This window comes from Trifolium pratense, linkage group LG4 (genome assembly GCF_020283565.1).
Source record: "Trifolium pratense cultivar HEN17-A07 linkage group LG4, ARS_RC_1.1, whole genome shotgun sequence".
Lineage (NCBI taxonomy): Eukaryota > Viridiplantae > Streptophyta > Magnoliopsida > Fabales > Fabaceae > Trifolium > Trifolium pratense.
The window spans coordinates 9539597-9545557 of NC_060062.1; the positions used below are offsets into that span (position 1 = coordinate 9539597).

The 5961-nt window shown below is 33.4% G+C and overlaps 1 non-coding gene across 1 annotated transcript; it reads right to left on the bottom strand.

Annotated features, from left to right (window-relative positions):
- Window positions 1-5504: 5504 nt before the first annotated feature.
- LOC123882523 lies at window positions 5505-5610 on the bottom strand. The gene has a single exon (XR_006799851.1). It is a non-coding gene; the product is annotated as a small nucleolar RNA R71 (small nucleolar RNA).
- Between the last annotated feature and the right edge of the window lie 351 nt (window positions 5611-5961).

Here is a 5961-nt window from a genome sequence, read left to right on the forward strand (position 1 = left end):
TAAAATACTCGGCCATAAAGAAGAAATAAAATAAAGTCAATACCAGAAACTATTCTTAATAACACTCTATACCAGTTAATAATGCATGAAATGCATCTAAACCATGATCCGGATATCACCTCTCCGCAGAGCAAAATAAAGTGTCCCACCATTGGATAGTGTCCCACCATTGGACACAATACCCCACCGTTGGGCATTAAGGTTCGGTACCCCACCGTTGGGTATTATTCCGAACCACACCAAACCTATAACAACAACTATATGCCATGCTATGCATACTATAGACACCTTTTAAAACCAGCACCATTTGGTTAAATCAATTGAAAGTGTAAAACTTTCTTTTAAACCCGACAAATTCACCATTTATCGAAACTGACAGAATACTCAAATTGACAATCAACCACACATAAAATCATAAAATTAAATATACAATCAGCCACACACATAAGTACTTCATATATTAACATAGCATAAAATGTTATAAAAATAAGTCTTTGTCATTCCTTCTATTTCCATCTCTTTCTATCGGTTAAATACTCCATTATCAATCTATAACATAAACCTTAAGTGCACGAGTGTATGGGGAAAAAGCCCTTACCTTAGCCGCTTTCCTTCCAAGCACAAAACCCTAAGCCTAAAATTTGCAGCTGTAGTACTCATGCAATATCTCTCACAACAGAGTCCGTTTTGACTATGCGACCGCTAAATATGAAGAATCACGTGCCATAACCCTAATGAAATATAGGAGAAGTAGATGCTATGAATTGATTAATGGTCTTGGCATATTCTTATGCAAAAGAAAGTGTGAACCAAGAATTGTCGAAAGAAGTTGCTTATAGGTTTAAGGAAGAAACGAGATGATAGAGCAGAGGAAAGAAATAGGGGATAGCCATTCATTTGGGTTTTATGTGGATTAGTTCGCATCAGGTTCATTGATGATCAGAGAAAGAAATGGCAGGCAAATCATATATATAAACATAATTAGGATTAAGTGGCATAAGTTAGGCACTTACATGAGAGAAACAATGAGTTAAGCTATAATAATGATGCAGATCATGGGAAACGTGGGTGAGAGAAATTTTCATGATATCAATGGTCAATAATTTTGACTATGTGAGTGGCTTTGAGTAAGTGGAAAATTAGCTTAAGTAATGCTATTAAGTAGGGTAATTGGTTTTAGGATTATAACTTAAAAAACAATAAGGTAGTCAATGCTTGTTGAGGACATGCACGTGTGATATACCACACTTGCAACTCACCATAATAAAAAGACTTAGGGTCCGTTTGGTAAAAATAAGCTATAAGCTAGTTGATAGCTGATAAGCTAGCTGATAGCTGAAAAGCTAGCTTATAGCTGATAGCTGAAAAGCTAGCTTATTGAAATTAAAGTGTTTGGTAAAATTAGCTTTTAAAGTGGTTATTAAATATAAAATTACATAATTGATAGTGGGTAGTTTATTTTTTAGAGTGGGTAGTTATTAAATTAAAGGGTAAAAATGGAATAAAGTGTAAAAAGCTATAAGCTATAAGCTCAAATGCTACTTGAAATAGCATCTGAAAAAAAGCTATAAGCTAGTACAAAAAGCTTGTTACCAAACACCTCTAATTTTTTGAAACAAGCTTATAAGCTCATATAATAAGCTATAAGCTAGCTTATTTGTGTTACCAAACAGAGCCTTAGTAAAAATTTTACTTACCACTCCCCATCTAAGACTAATATAAAATTAATTTCAAAAACTCACAAATTAGTTAAATAATTAAAATAACCATTGTCTCATCAAATACTATAATAAAATAGAATATAAAATAATTACTATAGAATTTTATTTATCAAATAACTAATCAAGCAAAATGACTATTATATAATTTCCACACCAAATTGATAAACTAAATAAATAAAGAGAAATAAGTCTCGCAATTTATATAAAATTGAAGGTGCTATACTCTTCTTAAATCACAATTCAAGAAAATATTAAGAAAATCTTAAGTAAAATTTTGGGATGTTTTGCAAACTTAATTTTTTTTTTATGGAAAAACTCGCTCAGTTTTTTTTTTTTTAAACACTTTTTTTTTTTTGTGTAACATATGGTTGAATTTTTGGTTTAAGGTTTTAAATGTTTAAAATTGTAACAAAATTGTCATCAACAAAGATTGAACAACTGACTTCTCTATAATAGTTGAGTCACAATATCACTGTGCTAAGCTACTCACTTGTTGATATTTTTACTTTATATTCTATATATTGCATGTATTCTTTATATTCCCACAATTGATTTATTTCAAAAGCACATTTGATTTTTTTTCATTTTTTTAATGGACTTTAGATTTTGTTTATTATTTTTTTTATGAACTTTATATTTTATTTATTATTTATTTAATGTCAATTTAATTGTTCAACTCTCATTTTTACTTATAATAACTAATGTTTTTGCAGTAAAGAAAAACTAATGTTTTTCAAACTTATTTAAAACCAAAACTTATGTTGCAATTACACTAATGATTCTAAAACTTATTATTCTAAAATTTATGTTTCAATTACATTTTGTTTAAAACTTATTTGTGTTTGATGTTTAAAACTTATTTAGATTTGTATTTTGTACTATTTTAATGTGTGTAATGATTAGAAACTTTTTTCATCATTTTCTTTATGTTTCATTAAGACCAAAAGTAATTAATGAAAAAACTATGCACAAAACTAGGATTAGTAGTGACAACATTGTCAATAGAGGAAATGGCACCGTTGTCGAGGACCGGCGTTTAGATATTGAAGCATCGCAATAATTTATATTTCTTTTAAGTCTTTGTACATATTTATTTATATTGTATAGTTTTTGCTTGCACTAATCCTTCTTTGTTACACAAAGAATTATTTTTCTTGTTAGTTCAATCATTTTTCAGATTCACCATCATAAAAAGAACCATGACTGATGGTGGTTATAACAACTTCTATACTCCGGATGAGTATGAAATGTATCAACTGTGTCCTCCTGATAATTATGGGAAAACTTCAAAGGCTAGATTGGAGGAGACCATGATTAAGTTCATGGAAATGCAAATGAAAATATGCAAGAGTTCCAACAACAGCAACAAATTAACCAAGAAACCCAAGTATATCAACAAAAAAACACTGATGTATTAAAGAACTTTGATAATCAGCTTGTTCAGTTGGCTAAACAGTTAGCCAATAACAATAACTAAGGAGGAACATTTCAAACCAACAGTCAAATCACTTTGACGATAAAGATAATATTCTAACAAAGAATGACGAATGTGTGGAAGAAGATGTTGAGAAAAATGAGGAAGAAAGAATAGTTGAAAGAGGTGTTGTAGTGAAAATAATGGAAGAAATAGATACACCACAAGAAATAGAACTTCCTCAAGAATTGTCATACAATGTTGATGATGATGAAGTGATGAGGGTTGTAGAAGAAAATGAAGGATTGTTAGACAAGGAAATGTCAATTGAGCAAAAGAGGGAGATGGAGAACAAGGCGGAGATTGATCGAGTCATATATGAAATTTGTGCCTTGTTTAACATGAAGGAATTGAGGAGAATATGGACTACGGAATATCTATATATCAAATTCATGGAGTACTGATGACTTCACGTCATTACTATGTTTTAACCACATTTTAGGGCATTTCTAGATAGCATTTAGTATGTTTTTATGCAAGAATAAAGAGGAAAAGAATCATGACAAGAATGCTCGGAACACAAGGATTTGAGGCCAAAAAGTGAAGGAATAGAAGTGTACTGCGCCTAGACCAAGGAAGCATCACGCGCCGCGCCCAGAAGCTGCTAGAAGTGTCTGTAGATTCTGCCAAGCTGGCGCGCCGCGCAGAAACGATGCTAGAATTGCCTGAGGATTCTGTCAGTCTGCGCGGCGCGCAGACGGGCTGGCGCGGGGCGCCGGTACGCAGATTACACTATATATATACTTTTTCTGTTCAGAATTAGGGTTGGACAGTTTTGACGGCGACAGAGGCACTTTTGAGATCAAGATCAGAGCACGAATTTCTTCATTGTTCTTCATTGTAATGAATTCTTTCACTCTAATTATTGTTATTTCTATGATTATGAGTAACTAAACTCTATGATTGGATCCTAGGGGATTCTAGTTATTATTGTCTTGAACCATGAATTTCATATGATGTTTTAATATAATTACGAAGTTAGTTTCATTCTTTTATCTCTTGTTCTTAATGCTTTATACAACGTCGCGAATTGTTTGATGATTATAATTGTTTGTTTACTAAGACATTAGAAACGAATTGATTGACCTAGAGATAATTGTACAATTAACTTATTCTTTAGACATATAGGTTTGTTAATTGTGAATTCAAGGATTAAAGAGAAACAAACCTCAATTGATTATAGGTCATCCTAAGACATTAGGGATTGATAATCAATTGAGAGGACTATGTACCAAGACATTGGACATAGTTATTTATTTTAATCGAATCATGGAACTAAGTTTGTAATTTGTTAATACGCATGAGATATCCGAGACAATAGTGACCAGATGAACCGAAAAGATCCAATCGCCTTCGCATCTTGAAAGAAAACCTTATTTTCTTGTCATTTACTTTCTCAAGTCTGAAATCTGAACACTTCCCCCTATTTATTTTATAGCAAATTACTTTTATATGATCCAATTTACTCGTATTTGATTCGGAACAATCCCTGTGGATACGATAATTATATACTTACTTTGATACTTCATCAAATGGCGCCGTTGCCGGGGATTGTTGATTGAATCAACAAGGCAATTGGACCATACTAGGTAGTTTTATTGTTTTATTTTTATTTAGCATTCCTCTAAGAAGAAAAACATATAAAAATTAGTTCTAAATTTTTTTTTATTTTCTTTTTCATTCTTGTGTAGTGCAGTTGCTTCTAAAGGTATTTTCTGGTTGTTTATGCAAGGTAGGAAAGCAGCAAGAGAATTTGTCTTTGATCCTGAAATAGAGAAAACAGCCAAAGCAAACAGAAAAGCAGTTCGGTTAGCCCGAGAGGTTGCCCGGTTAGCAGGTGTTGCACAAGAAAGTAGTGAACAAGTGGTTTCTAGTCCAGACACATCGGACAACGAAGCTAACATCATGGCTGGAAATCCACCACCGCCTCCACCAGTTGTGCCTGAAAGGACGTTAGGTGACTATGGCCAAAGAAACAACAGAGAGCTTGCCAATCTGGGTTTTCAACCTAGGAATCCCGTGTCTTTTGACATCAAGAATTCAGTGCTCAGCGCCCTTAAAGAAAATCAATACTCAGGGGCTGAAACACAGTGCCCAAATCTCCATCTTGAGCATTTCTATGAAGCATGTGATTACACAGATCCACCAGGTGTAACCGCATCGGATAAGAGGTTGAGGCTCTTTAAGTACTCTTTAACTGGAAGAGCAAAAGACTGGTTAGACACAATACCACCGAATACTATTAACACTTGGCAAGAGTTGGAGATGAAGTTTATGGATAGGTATTTTCCCATTCATAAGTACCTTGAAAGAAGGCAAGACATAACAAGCTTTGAACAAGGAGATTCTGAAACTCTATATGATGCATGGGAAAGATTCAAACTTTATCTGAAGAAATGTCCTAAGCATGGGCTTGATAATCATACCCAGATGCAGCACTTCACTCAAGGGTTGAGAGCTCAAACTAGAATGTTCTTGGATGCATCAGCAGGTGGGTCTTTGAAAAATAAGAATCAAACTCAAGCTAGAGAGTTGATTGAATCCATGGCTCAAAATGAATACCGAGTTCAAAATGATCGCGGTGCAAAGAAGAAGCCAGGCATGTTGGAGCTTGATACTCAAACCGCTCTTTTAGCTCAATCAACTTTGATGAATACTCAAATGGCAGCAATGTTGAAACACTTTACTAATTCTTCGAATCCACAAATGCAAGTCATGGCAGCTCAAGATGTGAAATGTGATTTTTGTGGGCAAGGTCACTCCAAT